Source organism: Aquarana catesbeiana, linkage group LG06 (assembly GCF_042186555.1).
Source record: "Aquarana catesbeiana isolate 2022-GZ linkage group LG06, ASM4218655v1, whole genome shotgun sequence".
NCBI classification, from domain to species: domain Eukaryota; kingdom Metazoa; phylum Chordata; class Amphibia; order Anura; family Ranidae; genus Aquarana; species Aquarana catesbeiana.
Window position 1 is genome coordinate 132,484,837 of NC_133329.1, and position 17,589 is coordinate 132,502,425.

Sequence of the window (17,589 nt, forward strand, 5' to 3'; positions counted from 1 at the left end):
TGCTCCAAAACAGAAAATTTGCATGTTTGTTGTCAAAAAGTCCGATCGTGTGTATGGGCTGTTTGGGTTCAACTACTGTGAGCTCCTCTAAGCAACTGAATAAGGATGTGAAACGAAAGCGAACATGGTTCAAAGCAAGGAAATGCTATAAAACAATTCCAGACTGGTTCCAGATCGCAATTTACACTATCCATAACATAGCATTATTCCAATAATATATCATTTTCCACTGTCTGTAGTGTTTATGAGCAGCAAACACTGTTTTTGCAAAGTCCCTGACCCTATTTACACCTTTGCACCTGCTGATAATAGCAGAACTAATAAATAGCTTACACTCCAAAGGTTGGGCTCAACAACCATGCGCTTCTGTAAGCAACTCAGTGAGAATGTGAAAATAAAGCCAATTGATGCCCACAAAGCAAGTATAGGCTATAAAAAATTGGCAAAATGCTTCCAGATAACAGTTTACACTTTCTGTAATGTAGCGTTTTGTAGTAATATAGCATTTCCACTGTTCGTAGCATTTTTCTCCTTACAATCTGCTTAAAATAGAGGAATTAATGAGCATAAAGCACTGTTTTTGCAAGGTCCCTGACCCTAATTACTGCATTAGGTCTTAATAGTCATTAGTATTCTAACCTGTTGACATTAGCAGAGCTTAAGTGATTGTAAAGTTTTGTTTTTTTTTAGTTAAAAATAACAAACATGTTATACTTACCTGCTCTGTGTAATGGTTTTGCACAGAGCAGCCCCGATCCTCCTCATACTGGGTCCCTTTTCGGTGCTCCTGGCCCCTCCCTCCTGTTGAGTGCCCCAACAGCAAGCAGCTTGTTATAGGGGCACCCGAGCTGAGATGCAGCTCCCTGTGTCCATTCAGACACTGAGCCGTGGTCTGGTCCCGCCCCCTTTCTCTCCTCATTGGCTGACTGATTTTTATTGGAGGAGGGGAGTCCCGGGCAGCTGAGAGAATCCTGCAAAATCCCTGGATCTAGAGGGACCTTAGGTAAGTATTGGGGGGCAGAGGGGGGCTGCTACACATAGAAAGCTTCTTATCTTATTGCATAGAATGAATTAAAATAAAAAACCTTCTGTCTTTACAACCACTTAAAGGCTGGATTCACATATGTGCAAATTGGATGTGGTTTTTACCACATCCAATTCGCATGACATGCGAGTGTGACCGGCTCTCAATGGAGAGGGGAGGACACGGCGTGAATTCCAAAAGGGTCCTGTGCTTTTTGGGTCTGGTTCAGGTGCGAATTCAGGCAAAAATTCTGACCTAAATCGCACCTGAACCGGTGAACAGGGATGCACTGGACCCCATACTGTGAACTGCGGCCGCACATATGTGAACCCGGCCTCAAAAATAAAACTAATGTAGCCACCACATCTAAGAATTGGTAAGATGCAATATAATAAATGTTTGTTTTTGAGTTTAATACCGCTTCAAATCAATTTTGTAGATCTGTTGACAAGTTTCTAGAGAGCCACCAGTTACCGCACTTCCTGCTGCAGGCTGACAATACTAAGCCAATGGCTCTCAAATAGCGGCAATGTTTGCAGCCTGCTTTTGGGCTACCTATCAGGTCTAACAGAGAGGTAGTTCAACAGTTAACTGAATGAGCTTGCATGACAGACTGACAATGCTGCTGTTAATTGAGAGTTAGTGGCTTACAGGGTTCCCTTTAATGCATTTCTGTGGTTGTAAAAATTGCACTACGTGACTATGCACATAGTTCGGCTGCCTGGGTTGGGAAAGGGTTAATGTGTTTCTCTCCTTTCCTGGGTATTTCTTGGGTCCAGCCCCCTGATGTAAATATTTAAAGCGGTTGTATACCTTTTTTTCAACTTTTACCTACAGGTAAGCCTATAATAAGGCTTACCCGTAGGTGAAAAAAATATCTCCTAAACCTGTACGGTTTAGGAGATATTCCCCTCGCAATGAGCCGCTGACTGCAGTGGCACATGCGCACAGGGGATTCCCGGCTGAAATACAAGGGAAGGGCTCAGGGCAGGGGTCCTGCACATAAGAATACAAGGGGAGTATTGCTGGACAATGTAGTCGGGAACATGTGACCCCCCTACTGGGTCACCCACTTGAGACCTTATCTGGAGTCAGGAAACAACCAGCATTGGACTTGCATTGAAGTACTTGTTACATTGGAGAAGGAATGGGTTTTTAGAGCACTGGGCTTACTTTTCATTGGGGAACAACCTATAAGCTAAAGATGGTTTGCACCTAAATGGAAGGGGGCCTGCTGTGCTGGGGGAGAGGTTTATGGGAAAGCTGGAGTATTTAAATTAGGATTGAGGGGGGAGGGTGAATTTGATTATAATTGGGCAGACAGGTCAGACAGGGATCAGCCCCTACTGGTGGGTGGAATGGGGAAATTTGGGGGGAGGGCTAAGGCAGATGATATGAAGGTTCCTATGTTACCAACAACCATTGGAAAGGGTACTGTTTGTACTAAAATAAAAATATGCAACATCAGTGTGCAAAATGTGACAATGACAAGTGTTTGTTCACCAATGCCAGAAGTCTTCCAAGCAAAATAGGTGAGTTGGAAGCTCTGGTGCACGAGAACTATGATTTTATTGGTATTGCTGAATCTTGGCTTCATTCTTCACATGACTGGGCTATTAATATTCCTGGCTATGCTCTCTTTCGAAAAGACAGGGTAAAACGGAGGGGTGGTGGTGTCTATGTGAGAAGTGATCTCAAAGTGAGTGTGAAAGAGGACCTGGTTTATGGAGAGTGTGATGAATCTGAAGCATTATGGGTGGAACTGTACATGGGTGTGGGTATTACAAGAGTTATCATTGGAGTTTGTTATAGACCTCCCAGTGTTAAAGAGTAGGTGGAGACTGAGCTACGTGCAGCAAGGGCTGGGACAGTGATAATAATAATGGGGGATTTTAACTACCCAGAAATTGACTGGAGTAATGGCACTACTGGGACAGTTAAAGGTTAAAAATGTATAAAACTATTACAAGACAACTTTATGGTCCAGTTTATTGAGGCCCCAACTAGGAATGACACTCTGCTGGACCTGGTAATCTCAAACCATGCAGAGCTTATTACCAATATTCATATGAAAGAACATCTGGGTAGCAGTGACCAGAACATAATTTAATGTAATGTTATCTGTAAGCAACAAACACATACGGGAAAGATAAAAACATTTAACTTTAAGAGAGCAAATTTTCCAAGGATGAGGGCTGCTCTCCGGGACTTAGATTGGGAGGGAATATTAGCATTGATCATAGAACAGAAATGGGAATTCTTCAAAAAGACTGTCTGCGAACTCACTGCAAAGTATATTTCCATGGGCATAAAGTTTAAAAGGCTAAAAATAACATTGCCTCATGCTTTTACATGCTGTATCAATTTCTTCCAAATGTGAGTGTTGAATTTATATTTTTAATAAACCACCTCCTTTTTAAACGGTATCACACTATGTCAGCCCCCTTTTTCTATTACATGATACCCTTCCTGTGACAATAAGTTTTCATGCTCCCCAAGACTCCTGGAGCCTCCAGCTAACATCTCATGACCGTCTAAGGCTGATCGACTGACGGAGTCCCAGGACCTGCTGTCCCCCATTGGGTGGTTTGAACCCAACAAGCCCTGTTGACTTGGGTGGTATATGCCCCGCCAAGTCAATATTATCTGGTAAGCCTCCTCCCTCTTTCACGGTAGTGGTGTTTGCTTTCATTTTTTCACTCCAAGGTTCCAAGGAATGCCAGGAACTTCCCACATGTGTATTGGAGCACAAACCTAATTGGATTGTATTTCATCATTTCGTTCAACTTGGACATTTGTGTGTAGTGCAGTCACTATATTAGCACATTGCTTAATATCCATTTACATCTATTATGTTAGAATTTGTGTCATTTTGTCACATATATGTTTGAATCACATACAATTTTTCCCTTTTTTTTGCAATCATAGCGCTGCACTTATTTATTTTCTAAAAATAAAATGTGGCTGACAGCCAAAAGTTTAAAAAGTTATAAATAATAAGAAAAGAGCCTTTAAAAAATATAAAAATGAAGGAACACTATCATCGTTTAGCCACCTGCCATCCGTGCTATGGCCGAATGACGACCACAGCGCGGACCTTAATTCCCGGGAATTATATTATATTATATCCCCTGTGCACGCTCCCTGCGCGCGCCCTGCAGGGCGCGCGCTGGGCGTGCTGTGATCACCGAGTCACTGAGACTCGGCAGATCACCGATCCCAGTAAGGAGCCGGTCCCGGCCCCTTACCATGTGATCAGCTGTCAGCCAATGACAGCTGATCACATGATGTAAACAAAAGTTCGGTAATCGTTTTTTTTTTTTACTCACGCTGACAGCGCGAGTAGAAAAAAAAGGCAATCACCGGATCGGATGTCAGGGACATCGGTCCCCAAGCGGAAGAGGCAAATCTGCCTCATCAGTGCCACCATAATAGCGCTACCTAACAGTGACCATAGTGCTACCTAATAGTGCCCACAGTGCCACCTAACAGTGCCCACAGTGCCACCTAACAGTGCCCAGAGTGCCACCTAACAGTGCCAACAAGTGCCACCTATCAATGCCCACAAGTGCCACCTATCAATGCCCACCTGTAGTGCCAATCAGTGCCACCTGGCAGTGCTGCCCATCACTGCCACCCATCAGTGCCCATCACTGCCACCCATCAGTGCCCATCACTGCCGCCTATCAGTGCCCATCACTGCCGCCTCATCAGCGTACATCAATGAAGGAGAAAAAATACCCGTTTTAAATTTTTTATAACAAAATATAAAAAAATAAAAAACATTTTTTTTTTTTATTCAGTTTTTTACATTTTTTTAGCAAAAAGTAAAAACTGCAGAGGTGATCAAATACCACCAAAAGAAAGCTCTATTTGTGGTGAAAAAATGATAAAAATTTCATTTGGGTACAGTGTTGTATGACCGCGCAATTGTCATTCAAAGTGCGTCAGCGCTGAAAGCTGAAAATTGGTCTGGATAGGAGGGGGGTTTAAGTGCCCTGTAAGCAAGTGGTTAAATGATACAAAGAATATAATAGAATATGTAAAAAGGAAATCAAGGATGCAAAAATTAAAAAAGAACGACAGATTGCAAAAGATAGTAGGACAAACCCTAAAAATTCTTCAAATATATTAATAGTAAAAAGGTGAGGTCTGAGCATGTAGGTCCTTTACAAAATAATCTAGAGTGGGTGACTGGGGACAAAGAGAAGGCAAATTTATTAAATACTTTCTTCAGCTCTGTGTATACAAAAGAGCATGGGGGAGCTCATGTCCATAATGGGATGGTATTGACACAACCCCAAATGATCCACAATGGCTCAAAAGTGATATGGTCCAGAAATATTTAATAAGACAGAATAAAGGTGGATAAAGCACCTGGACCAGATGGCGTGTACCCATGGATCCTAAAAGAATTGAGCTTTGTTATTTCAAAGCCATTGTTTCAAATTTTTAGGGACTCATTAATGATTGGAATGGTACCACTGGATTGGCTTAGGGCCAATGTGGTGCCTATATTTAAAAAGGGGTCAAAGTCTTTACAAAGTAACTATAGACCTGTTAGTTTAAAGCAGAGTTCCACTCACTTTTACAACTTGATCTCAAAGGAATGACCACCCCTCCACCACTCGTTATTGGATAAGGAATTTTTTTTTTCTTACTTTAAATGAAGTACATAATGTACTTCCGTCCTAGCTCGGCCACGGCCCAGGGCGTTATTTCCGCCCGTTTTCCTGTGTGTCCCAGAAGATGACGGGGCCATTCAGCTGGCGCCGTGTGACTTGCGCATGCACAGTAGGAAACCGGCGGTGAAGCCTGAAGGCTCCACTGCTGGTTTCCCTTAGTTAGAATGGCGGAGCCTGCACCCGATCTGATGGACGGATTGGCCTCAGGGGGCTGACATTGCAGGCTCCCTGGACAGGTAAGTGTGCTTATTAAAAGTCAGCAGCTACAGTGTTTGTAGCTGCTGACTTTAAAAAAAAAAAAATTGCGACTGGAACACCGCTTTAACTTTTATAGTGGAGAGTTTAATAAAAGGCCACATAGATGAGTTCTTGCTGGAAAAAAATATTTTAAGCAACAGACAGCATGGATTCATGAAAGACAGAAGTTGTCAAACAAACCTGCTTTCTTTTTAAGAGGCGGTAAGTAAAACCTTGGACAGAGGGGTGGCTGTGGTTGTGGTATACTTGGATTTTACAAAAGCATTTGACACAGTTCCCGACCCACAGCTAATGTGTAAGGTAAACTCTACAGGATTAAAAATAAATAAGGATTCCTTCGCTTATCCCTCTACCACTCAAAATAAACCAATTAATTCAAATAGATTCACAAAAAAACAGCCAAATAAGTCCGAACACAAGACTAACTGGGTAATAATTAAGAAATAGGTGTGCTAATCTGATACCAAACAAATAATGATGGTGATAATCAAAAAACAATAATTAATAACTTAACCACACATGACTAAACTGGTAATCATTATGACATATATGTGAATAAAGAGGAATATTGAACACAAACACCCTGTGAAAAAAGGTAATAATTTTTCAAGAAAAATGTGTCCATACATACTGTAAATCCAAAAAAAACTCTTATGAAAACAGTTAATAATATCAACACCCAATTCTGTGATAGGAAAAACTGTGATGAAATACCAGTATTCCTAATGCGATCTAGATAAACACGGTGTTCAGAAAAATTCCTTCACCAGAAACACTTGCCTCTTACCAGAAATAGTGTATCTCTTGTAATATAGATCACATCCTCTTGTTTAAATTAAAATGGACTCAGCAGTCAGGCTGGAAGACAGATCTGATTCACGGGTGATGATGGTAGTGATTCCAAGGTAACCAATGTTTGTGAATCTGGTTAAGTTATTAATTATTGTTTTTTGATTATCACCATTATTATTTGTGTGGTATCAGATTAGCGCACCTATTTCTTAATTATTAAATGCTACAAGATTGGAAAGATCCGTTTGTAAATGGATAGAAAACTGGCTAAAAGACCGAATTCAGAGAGTAGTGGTTAATGATTCTTACTCTGAATGGTCTAAGGTTATCAGTGGTGTACCCCAAGGTTCAGTGTTGGGACCCTTACTTTTTAATATCTTTATAAATGGTATAGGATCTGGGATTAACCACTTCAGCCTCGGAAGGTTTTACCCCCTTCCTCACCAGAGCACTTTTTACAATTTGGAACTGCATCGCTTTAACTGCTAATTCTGCGGCCATGCAATGCTGTACCCAAACTAAATTTGCGTCCTTTTTTTCCCACAAATAGAGCTTTGTTTTGATGGTATTTGATTGCCTCTGCGATTTTTATTTTTTGCGATATAAACAGAAAAAGACCGAACATTTTGAAAAAAAATTATATTTTCTACTTTTTGTTATAAGAAAAATCCAATAAACTCAATTTTAGTCATACATTTAGGCCAAAATGTATTCAGCCACATGTCTTTGGTAAAAAAAAATGTCAATAAGCGTATATTTATTGGTTTGCGCAAAAGTTATAGTGTCTACAAACTAGGGTACATTTTCTGGAATTTACACAGCTTTTAGTTTATGACTGCCTATCTCATTTCGTGAAGTGCTAAAATGGCAGGGCAGTACAACCCCCCCCCCCCCCCCCATCAAATGACCCAATTTTGGAAAGTAGACATCCCAAGGAAATTGATGAGAGGCATGTTGAGCCCATTGAATATTTTTTTTTTTGTCCCAAGTGATTGAATAATGACAAAAAAACACAATTTTTACAAAAAGTTGTCACTAAATGATATATTGCTCACACATGCCATGGTTATATGTGGAATTGCACCCCAAAATACATTTTGCTGCTTCTTCTGAGTACGGGGATACCACATGTGTGGGACTTTTTGGGAGCCTAGCCCTGAAAACCAAGCACCGTCTTCAGGATTTCTAAGGGCATAAATTTTTTATTTCACTCCTTACTACCTATCACAGTTTTGAAGGCCATAAAATGGCAAGATGGCACAAAACCCCCCCCAAATGACCCCATTTTGGAAAGTAGACACCCCAAGCTATTTTCTGAGAGGCATGTTGAGTTCATGGAATATTTTATATTTTTCCACAAGTTGTGGGAAAATGACAAACTTTTTTTTTTTCGTTTTTTTTTTTTTTTTTTGCACAAAGTTGTCACTAAATGATATATTGCTCAAACATGCCATGGGCATATGTGGAATTACACCACAAAATACATTCTGCTGCTTCTCCTGAGTATGGTGATACTTGGAAAGTAGACACCCCAAGCTATTTGCTGAGAGGCATGGTGAGTATTTTGCAGCTCTCATTTGTTTTTGAAAATGAAGAAAGAAAATAAAAATGTCTTTTTTTTTCTTTTTTCAATTTTCAAAACTTTGTGACAAAAAGGGAAGTCTGCAAAATACTCACCATACCTCTCAGCAAATAGCTTGGGGTGTCTATTTTCTAAAATGGGGTCATTTGGAGGAGTTTTGTGCCAACTGGGCATTCCATGGCCTCCGAAACTGTGATAGGCAGTGAGGAGTGAAATCAAAAATTTACACCCTTAGAAAGCCTGAAGGCAGTGATTGGTTTTCGAGGTCCCATACGCAGCTAGGCTCCCAAAAAGTCTCATACATGTGGTATCCCTGTACTCAGGGGAAGCAACAGAATGTATTTTGGGGTGTAATTTCACATATGCCCATGGTATGTTTGAGCAATATATCATTTAGTGACAACTTTGTGCAAAAAAAAAATAAAAACGAAAAAAAAAAGTTTGTAATTTTCCCGCAACTTGTGGAAAAATATAAAATATTCCATGAACTCAACATGCCTCTCAGAAAATAGCTTGGGGTGTCTACTTTCCAAAATGGGGTAATTTGGGGGGGGGGGGGTTTGAACTGTCCTGGCATTTTCTGCACAACATTTAGAAGCTTATGTCACACATCACCCACTCTTCTAACCATTTGAAGACAAAGACCTTTCTGACACAGTTTTTTTACATGAAAAATTTTTTTTTTTTGCAAGAAAATTACTTTGAACCCCCAAACATTATATATTTTTTTAAAGCAAAGGCCGTACAGATTAAAATGGTGGGTGTTTCATTTTTTTTTCACACAGTATTTGCGCAGTGATTTTTCAAACGCATTTTTTGGGGGAAAAAACACACTTTTTTATTTTAATGCACTAAAACACACTATATTGCCCAAATGTTTGATGAAATAAAAAAAGATGATCTTAGGCCGAGTACATGGATACCAAACATGACATGCTTTAAAAGTGCCACAAACGTGCAGTGGCAATAAACTACATACATTTTTAAAAGCCTTTAAAAGCTTTTACAGGTTACCACTTTAGATTTACAGAGGAGGTCTTCTGCTAAAATGACTGCCCTCGAAACTGACCTTTACGGTGATACCTCACCTGCATGGTGTAATTGCTGTTTACATTTGGCGCCAGACCGACGCTTGCGTTTGCCTTTGTGCAAGAGCAGGGGGGGACAGGGGTGCTTTTTTTTTTCTTTATTTTTTTTTTGCTTTTTAATCTTATTTTTAAACTGATCCTTTCATTTTTATTTATCATTTTTATTGTTATCTCAGGGAATGTAAATATCCCCTATGATAGCAATAGATAGTGACAGGTACTCTTTTTTAAAAAAAATTGGGGTCTATTAATCCCTAGATCTCTCCTCTGCCCTCAAAGCATCTGACCACACCAAGATCGCTGTGATAAAATGCTTTCCCAATTTCCCAATGGCGCTGTTTACATACGGCGAAATCTAAGTCATGAAATGCTCGTAGCTTCCGGTTTCTTAGGCCATAGAGATGATTGGAGCCATTCTGGTCTCTGATCAGCTCTATGTATGGTCAGCTGGCAGAACCACCAGCTGCATTCTCAGGTTCCCTGTTTGGACAGGAGAGCCAGAGAAAAACATGGAAGATGGTGGGGGGGGGGGGGGGACATTCCCTCCCACTGCTTGTAAAAAAAAAAAAAAGTATTTTATAGGCTAGCTGGCTGAAAAGAATGATACCAAGATGATACCTAAACCTGCAGGCATCATTCTGATATAACCACTCAAAGTCCAGCAACATACCAGTACGTTGCTGGTCCTTGTTGGGCATATATTGTCATCTTTTTTTTCATGCAGCCTGTGGGCTGCATGAAAAAAAGATTGATCGGTGGGTATGCCCACCATTAGAATACCTCCCTTAATCCACCCACATAATAACAATAAAACATTGCAGAATAGATACAATAAAAAAGAGCAGAACAATAGAGAGAGAATAGAGAGAGAGAACAATAAAACGACAACTATTTTTGTTTTTTTTATTTTATATTTTTTTGTGTTCTTTTTTTTGTACACTTTTTTTTGTAACTGTAACTGTTGTAACTATGACGGTTCCAGGTTCGGGTCTCTTAAAATGCAATGGCATCTTGGGAGACCCTGTGAAAGTGTGCCTAGTCTGTGCAGTGCTGTACCCTACGCTAATACTCAACTAGTGTATGGTAGCGTTCAAAACATTCCAGGATTGTCAGGACAGGAGGGACAATAATAGCGGGTGTCATGCCTATATCCATGCTTGCTGCAGACACGACATCTTCTTTGGGGGGCTCGTTGGGTAGGGGTACTGGGGAGGACATAAGGAAAATGCCTCTCATGCAGCCGGCTTTGGATTGGGAAGGTGAGGTGGAGCACTGTCTGGATACAGAAGGGCTCTGACGATCTCTTCCTGGAATTTAAGGAAGGATCCAGTCCGTCCTGAAGCTCTGTATAGCACATGAGCATTCAGCAAAGCCAATTGAAATAAATAAACAGACACTTTCTTGTACCAGCGTCTGGCCTTACGGGCAACTAGGTACGGCACCAACAACTGGTCGTTGAGGTCCACTCCTCCCAAATTTTGGTTATATTCATGGACACAGAGGGGTTTCTCCACAACACCAGTCGCCGTAGGAATTTGGACCGTCATGTCTGCATGAAGGGAGGTAAGAACGAAAACATTCTTATTATCCCTCCACTTCACAACGAGCAAATTATTACACTTGAAGAAGGCTCTGTCCCCCAGCCTAAGACGGGAATCTACAAGCCGCTGGGGAAAGCCCCGGCGATTAGGTCGCATGTTGCCACATGCTCCAATCTGATGATCAAACAAGTGAGTAAAAAGTGGCACGCTCGTGTAATAATTGTACACGTACAAGTGGTACCCCTTTCCGAATAAGGGTGACACCAAGTCCCACACAATCTTGCCAGAGCTTCCTATGTAGTCAGGGCAGTTTGTCGGCTCTACGTGACTATCTTTGCCCTTGTAACCCATAAAACTACATGTATAGCCTGGGGCCCTGTCACAGAGCTTATATATCTTGACCCCTTATCTGGCACGCTTGCTGGGAAGGTACTGTTTGAATGACAAGCTGCCAGAAAACTTAATCAGGGACTCATCAACGCAGACAACTTGATGGGGAGTAAACAAGTCTGCAAAACGCTGGTTGAAGTGGTTTACGAGGGGCCGAATTTTGTAGAACCGATCGTATCCAGGGTCTCCACAAGGATGACAGAGTTCATTGTGGTTGAAATGCATGAACCGCAAGATCTGCTCGTACGTGCCCTGGTCATGGAGGCAGAGAACAAGGGCATATGGTGAATTGGGTCAGTGGACCAATATGACCGCAACTCACTTTTTAGTTATGCCCATTTTGAGGGATAGGCCCAGAAAGAGCTTAAATTCAGAAACCGTAATTGGTTTCCAATCTCTGGCAAGGGAGGACTGGGGAATAGTGGCGATGTATTGACTAGCATACAAATTTCTTTGGTCCACAATAGATCTATAGAGATCTTCGGTGAAAAACAGTGGTGATAAAAATCAAGTAGGCTTGAATGGAGGAGAAGATTTGGATGCCGCACACTGGATGTAGTCAAAAAACTTCACTTTATTGAAAAAATGGGATCATCAAAACAACAAGACTGTCATGCAGAAAGTACAGGTAAGCTTACCTGGACTTTCTGCATGACAGTCTTGTTGTTTTGATGATCCCATTTTTTCAATAAAGTGAAGTTTTTTGACTACATCCAGTGTGCGGCATCCAAATCTTCTCCTCCATTCAAGCCTGCTTTGCCTAGCATTCAGCCAGTACCTGGAGCTCTTCTGCTCTGAAACTTCTACATACACCTGGGTCAGTGTCAGCCTGAGCGGTGGAAACACTTTCTTTGCTTGTCTGCATCTAAGGATAAAAATCAAGTAACGTAAAATCAACTGTTTCCACCTGAATGCCGGGCTGGCCAGTGAATGGGGGAAGTACGGGTGCTGCAGAAGTGGTGGGTTCCCAATTAGGATTGGCGAATGCAGCAGGAAGGGCACTATGGGCACGACGGGCCTGTGTTTGTCTTCTTCTTGGTGGCAACGGAACACTATTTGTGCTTGCCACCTCACCAGCTTGAACTGCACTTATGGGACTCGCCACGTCAACAAGTGTTACTGCAGTGCTGGTTTGACTATGACCAGGGTGTACTAGGCCGCTGGTGCTTGCCAGTTCACCAGAAGGATGAGAGGCACTAGTACCTCTCTGCTCCATACGAGGGACCTGCGGTTCTTACACCTCAACGACAGAAGAAGAAGATTGGGGTCAAAGTCTTTACAAAGTAACTATAGACCTGTTAGTTTAAAGCAGAGTTCCACTCACTTTTACAACTTGATCTCAAAGGAATGACCACCCCTCCACCACTCGTTATTGGATAAGGAATTTTTTTTTTCTTACTTTAAATGAAGTACATAATGTACTTCCGTCCTAGCTCGGCCACGGCCCAGGGCGTTATTTCCGCCCGTTTTCCTGTGTGTCCCAGAAGATGACGGGGCCATTCAGCTGGCGCCGTGTGACTTGCGCATGCACAGTAGGAAACCGGCGGTGAAGCCTGAAGGCTCCACTGCTGGTTTCCCTTAGTTAGAATGGCGGAGCCTGCACCCGATCTGATGGACGGATTGGCCTCAGGGGGCTGACATTGCAGGCTCCCTGGACAGGTAAGTGTCCTTATTAAAAGTCAGCAGCTACAGTGTTTGTAGCTGCTGACTTTAAAAAAAAAAAAATTGCGACTGGAACACCGCTTTAACTTTTATAGTGGAGAGTTTAATAAAAGGCCACATAGATGAGTTCTTGCTGGAAAAAAATATTTTAAGCAACAGACAGCATGGATTCATGAAAGACAGAAGTTGTCAAACAAACCTGCTTTCTTTTTAAGAGGCGGTAAGTAAAACCTTGGACAGAGGGGTGGCTGTGGTTGTGGTATACTTGGATTTTACAAAAGCATTTGACACAGTTCCCGACCCACAGCTAATGTGTAAGGTAAACTCTACAGGATTAAAAATAAATAAGGATTCCTTCGCTTATCCCTCTACCACTCAAAATAAACCAATTAATTCAAATAGATTCACAAAAAAACAGCCAAATAAGTCCGAACACAAGACTAACTGGGTAATAATTAAGAAATAGGTGTGCTAATCTGATACCAAACAAATAATGATGGTGATAATCAAAAAACAATAATTAATAACTTAACCACACATGACTAAACTGGTAATCATTATGACATATATGTGAATAAAGAGGAATATTGAACACAAACACCCTGTGAAAAAAGGTAATAATTTTTCAAGAAAAATGTGTCCATACATACTGTAAATCCAAAAAAAACTCTTATGAAAACAGTTAATAATATCAACACCCAATTCTGTGATAGGAAAAACTGTGATGAAATACCAGTATTCCTAATGCGATCTAGATAAACACGGTGTTCAGAAAAATTCCTTCACCAGAAACACTTGCCTCTTACCAGAAATAGTGTATCTCTTGTAATATAGATCACATCCTCTTGTTTAAATTAAAATGGACTCAGCAGTCAGGCTGGAAGACAGATCTGATTCACGGGTGATGATGGTAGTGATTCCAAGGTAACCAATGTTTGTGAATCTGGTTAAGTTATTAATTATTGTTTTTTGATTATCACCATTATTATTTGTGTGGTATCAGATTAGCGCACCTATTTCTTAATTATTAAATGCTACAAGATTGGAAAGATCCGTTTGTAAATGGATAGAAAACTGGCTAAAAGACCGAATTCAGAGAGTAGTGGTTAATGATTCTTACTCTGAATGGTCTAAGGTTATCAGTGGTGTACCCCAAGGTTCAGTGTTGGGACCCTTACTTTTTAATATCTTTATAAATGGTATAGGATCTGGGATTAACCACTTCAGCCTCGGAAGGTTTTACCCCCTTCCTCACCAGAGCACTTTTTACAATTTGGAACTGCATTGCTTTAACTGCTAATTCTGCGGCCATGCAATGCTGTACCCAAACTAAATTTGCGTCCTTTTTTTCCCACAAATAGAGCTTTGTTTTGATGGTATTTGATTGCCTCTGCGATTTTTATTTTTTGCGATATAAACAGAAAAAGACCGAACATTTTGAAAAAAAATTATATTTTCTACTTTTTGTTATAAGAAAAATCCAATAAACTCAATTTTAGTCATACATTTAGGCCAAAATGTATTCAGCCACATGTCTTTGGTAAAAAAAAATGTCAATAAGCGTATATTTATTGGTTTGCGCAAAAGTTATAGTGTCTACAAACTAGGGTACATTTTCTGGAATTTACACAGCTTTTAGTTTATGACTGCCTATCTCATTTCGTGAAGTGCTAAAATGGCAGGGCAGTACAACCCCCCCCCCCCCCCCATCAAATGACCCAATTTTGGAAAGTAGACATCCCAAGGAAATTGATGAGAGGCATGTTGAGCCCATTGAATATTTTTTTTTTTGTCCCAAGTGATTGAATAATGACAAAAAAACACAATTTTTACAAAAAGTTGTCACTAAATGATATATTGCTCACACATGCCATGGTTATATGTGGAATTGCACCCCAAAATACATTTTGCTGCTTCTTCTGAGTACGGGGATACCACATGTGTGGGACTTTTTGGGAGCCTAGCCCTGAAAACCAAGCACCGTCTTCAGGATTTCTAAGGGCATAAATTTTTTATTTCACTCCTTACTACCTATCACAGTTTTGAAGGCCATAAAATTGCAAGATGGCACAAAACCCCCCCCAAATGACCCCATTTTGGAAAGTAGACACCCCAAGCTATTTTCTGAGAGGCATGTTGAGTTCATGGAATATTTTATATTTTTCCACAAGTTGTGGGAAAATGACAAACTTTTTTTTTTTTGTTTTTTTTTTTTTTTTTTTGCACAAAGTTGTCACTAAATGATATATTGCTCAAACATGCCATGGGCATATGTGGAATTACACCACAAAATACATTCTGCTGCTTCTCCTGAGTATGGTGATACTTGGAAAGTAGACACCCCAAGCTATTTGCTGAGAGGCATGGTGAGTATTTTGCAGCTCTCATTTGTTTTTGAAAATGAAGAAAGAAAATAAAAATGTCTTTTTTTTCTTTTTTCAATTTTCAAAACTTTGTGACAAAAAGGGAAGTCTGCAAAATACTCACCATACCTCTCAGCAAATAGCTTGGGGTGTCTATTTTCTAAAATGGGGTCATTTGGAGGAGTTTTGTGCCAACTGGGCATTCCATGGCCTCCGAAACTGTGATAGGCAGTGAGGAGTGAAATCAAAAATTTACACCCTTAGAAAGCCTGAAGGCAGTGATTGGTTTTCGAGGTCCCATACGCAGCTAGGCTCCCAAAAAGTCTCATACATGTGGTATCCCTGTACTCAGGGGAAGCAACAGAATGTATTTTGGGGTGTAATTTCACATATGCCCATGGTATGTTTGAGCAATATATCATTTAGTGACAACTTTGTGCAAAAAAAAAATAAAAACGAAAAAAAAAAGTTTGTAATTTTCCCGCAACTTGTGGAAAAATATAAAATATTCCATGAACTCAACATGCCTCTCAGAAAATAGCTTGGGGTGTCTACTTTCCAAAATGGGGTAATTTGGGGGGGGGGGGGGGGTTTGAACTGTCCTGGCATTTTATGCACAACATTTAGAAGCTTATGTCACACATCACCCACTCTTCTAACCATTTGAAGACAAAGACCTTTCTGACACAGTTTTTTTACATGAAAAATTTTTTTTTTTTGCAAGAAAATTACTTTGAACCCCCAAACATTATATATTTTTTTAAAGCAAAGGCCGTACAGATTAAAATGGTGGGTGTTTCATTTTTTTTTCACACAGTATTTGCGCAGTGATTTTTCAAACGCATTTTTTGGGGGAAAAAACACACTTTTTTATTTTAATGCACTAAAACACACTATATTGCCCAAATGTTTGATGAAATAAAAAAAGATGATCTTAGGCCGAGTACATGGATACCAAACATGACATGCTTTAAAAGTGCCACAAACGTGCAGTGGCAATAAACTACATACATTTTTAAAAGCCTTTAAAAGCTTTTACAGGTTACCACTTTAGATTTACAGAGGAGGTCTTCTGCTAAAATGACTGCCCTCGAAACTGACCTTTACGGTGATACCTCACCTGCATGGTGTAATTGCTGTTTACATTTGGCGCCAGACCGACGCTTGCGTTTGCCTTTGTGCAAGAGCAGGGGGGGACAGGGGTGCTTTTTTTTTTCTTTATTTTTTTTTTGCTTTTTAATCTTATTTTTAAACTGATCCTTTCATTTTTATTTATCATTTTTATTGTTATCTCAGGGAATGTAAATATCCCCTATGATAGCAATAGATAGTGACAGGTACTCTTTTTTAAAAAAAATTGGGGTCTATTAATCCCTAGATCTCTCCTCTGCCCTCAAAGCATCTGACCACACCAAGATCGCTGTGATAAAATGCTTTCCCAATTTCCCAATGGCGCTGTTTACATCCGGCGAAATCTAAGTCATGAAATGCTCGTAGCTTCCGGTTTCTTAGGCCATAGAGATGATTGGAGCCATTCTGGTCTCTGATCAGCTCTATGTATGGTCAGCTGGCAGAACCACCAGCTGCATTCTCAGGTTCCCTGTTTGGACAGGAGAGCCAGAGAAAAACATGGAAGATGGTGGGGGGGGGGGGGGGACATTCCCTCCCACTGCTTGTAAAAAAAAAAAAAGTATTTTATAGGCTAGCTGGCTGAAAAGAATGATACCAAGATGATACCTAAACCTGCAGGCATCATTCTGATGGGCTGCATGAAAAAAAGATTGATCGGTGGGTATGCCCACCATTAGAATACCTCCCTTAATCCACCCACATAATAACAATAAAACATTGCAGAATAGATGACAATAAAAAAGAGCAGAACAATAGAGAGAGAATAGAGAGAGAGAACAATAAAACGACAACTATTTTTGTTTTTTTTATTTTATATTTTTTTGTGTTCTTTTTTTTGTACACTTTTTTTTGTAACTGTAACTGTTGTAACTATGACGGTTCCAGGTTCGGGTCTCTTAAAATGCAATGGCATCTTGGGAGACCCTGTGAAAGTGTGCCTAGTCTGTGCAGTGCTGTACCCTACGCTAATACTCAACTAGTGTATGGTAGCGTTCAAAACATTCCAGGATTGTCAGGACAGGAGGGACAATAACAGCGGGTGTCATGCCTATATCCATGCTTGCTGCAGACAC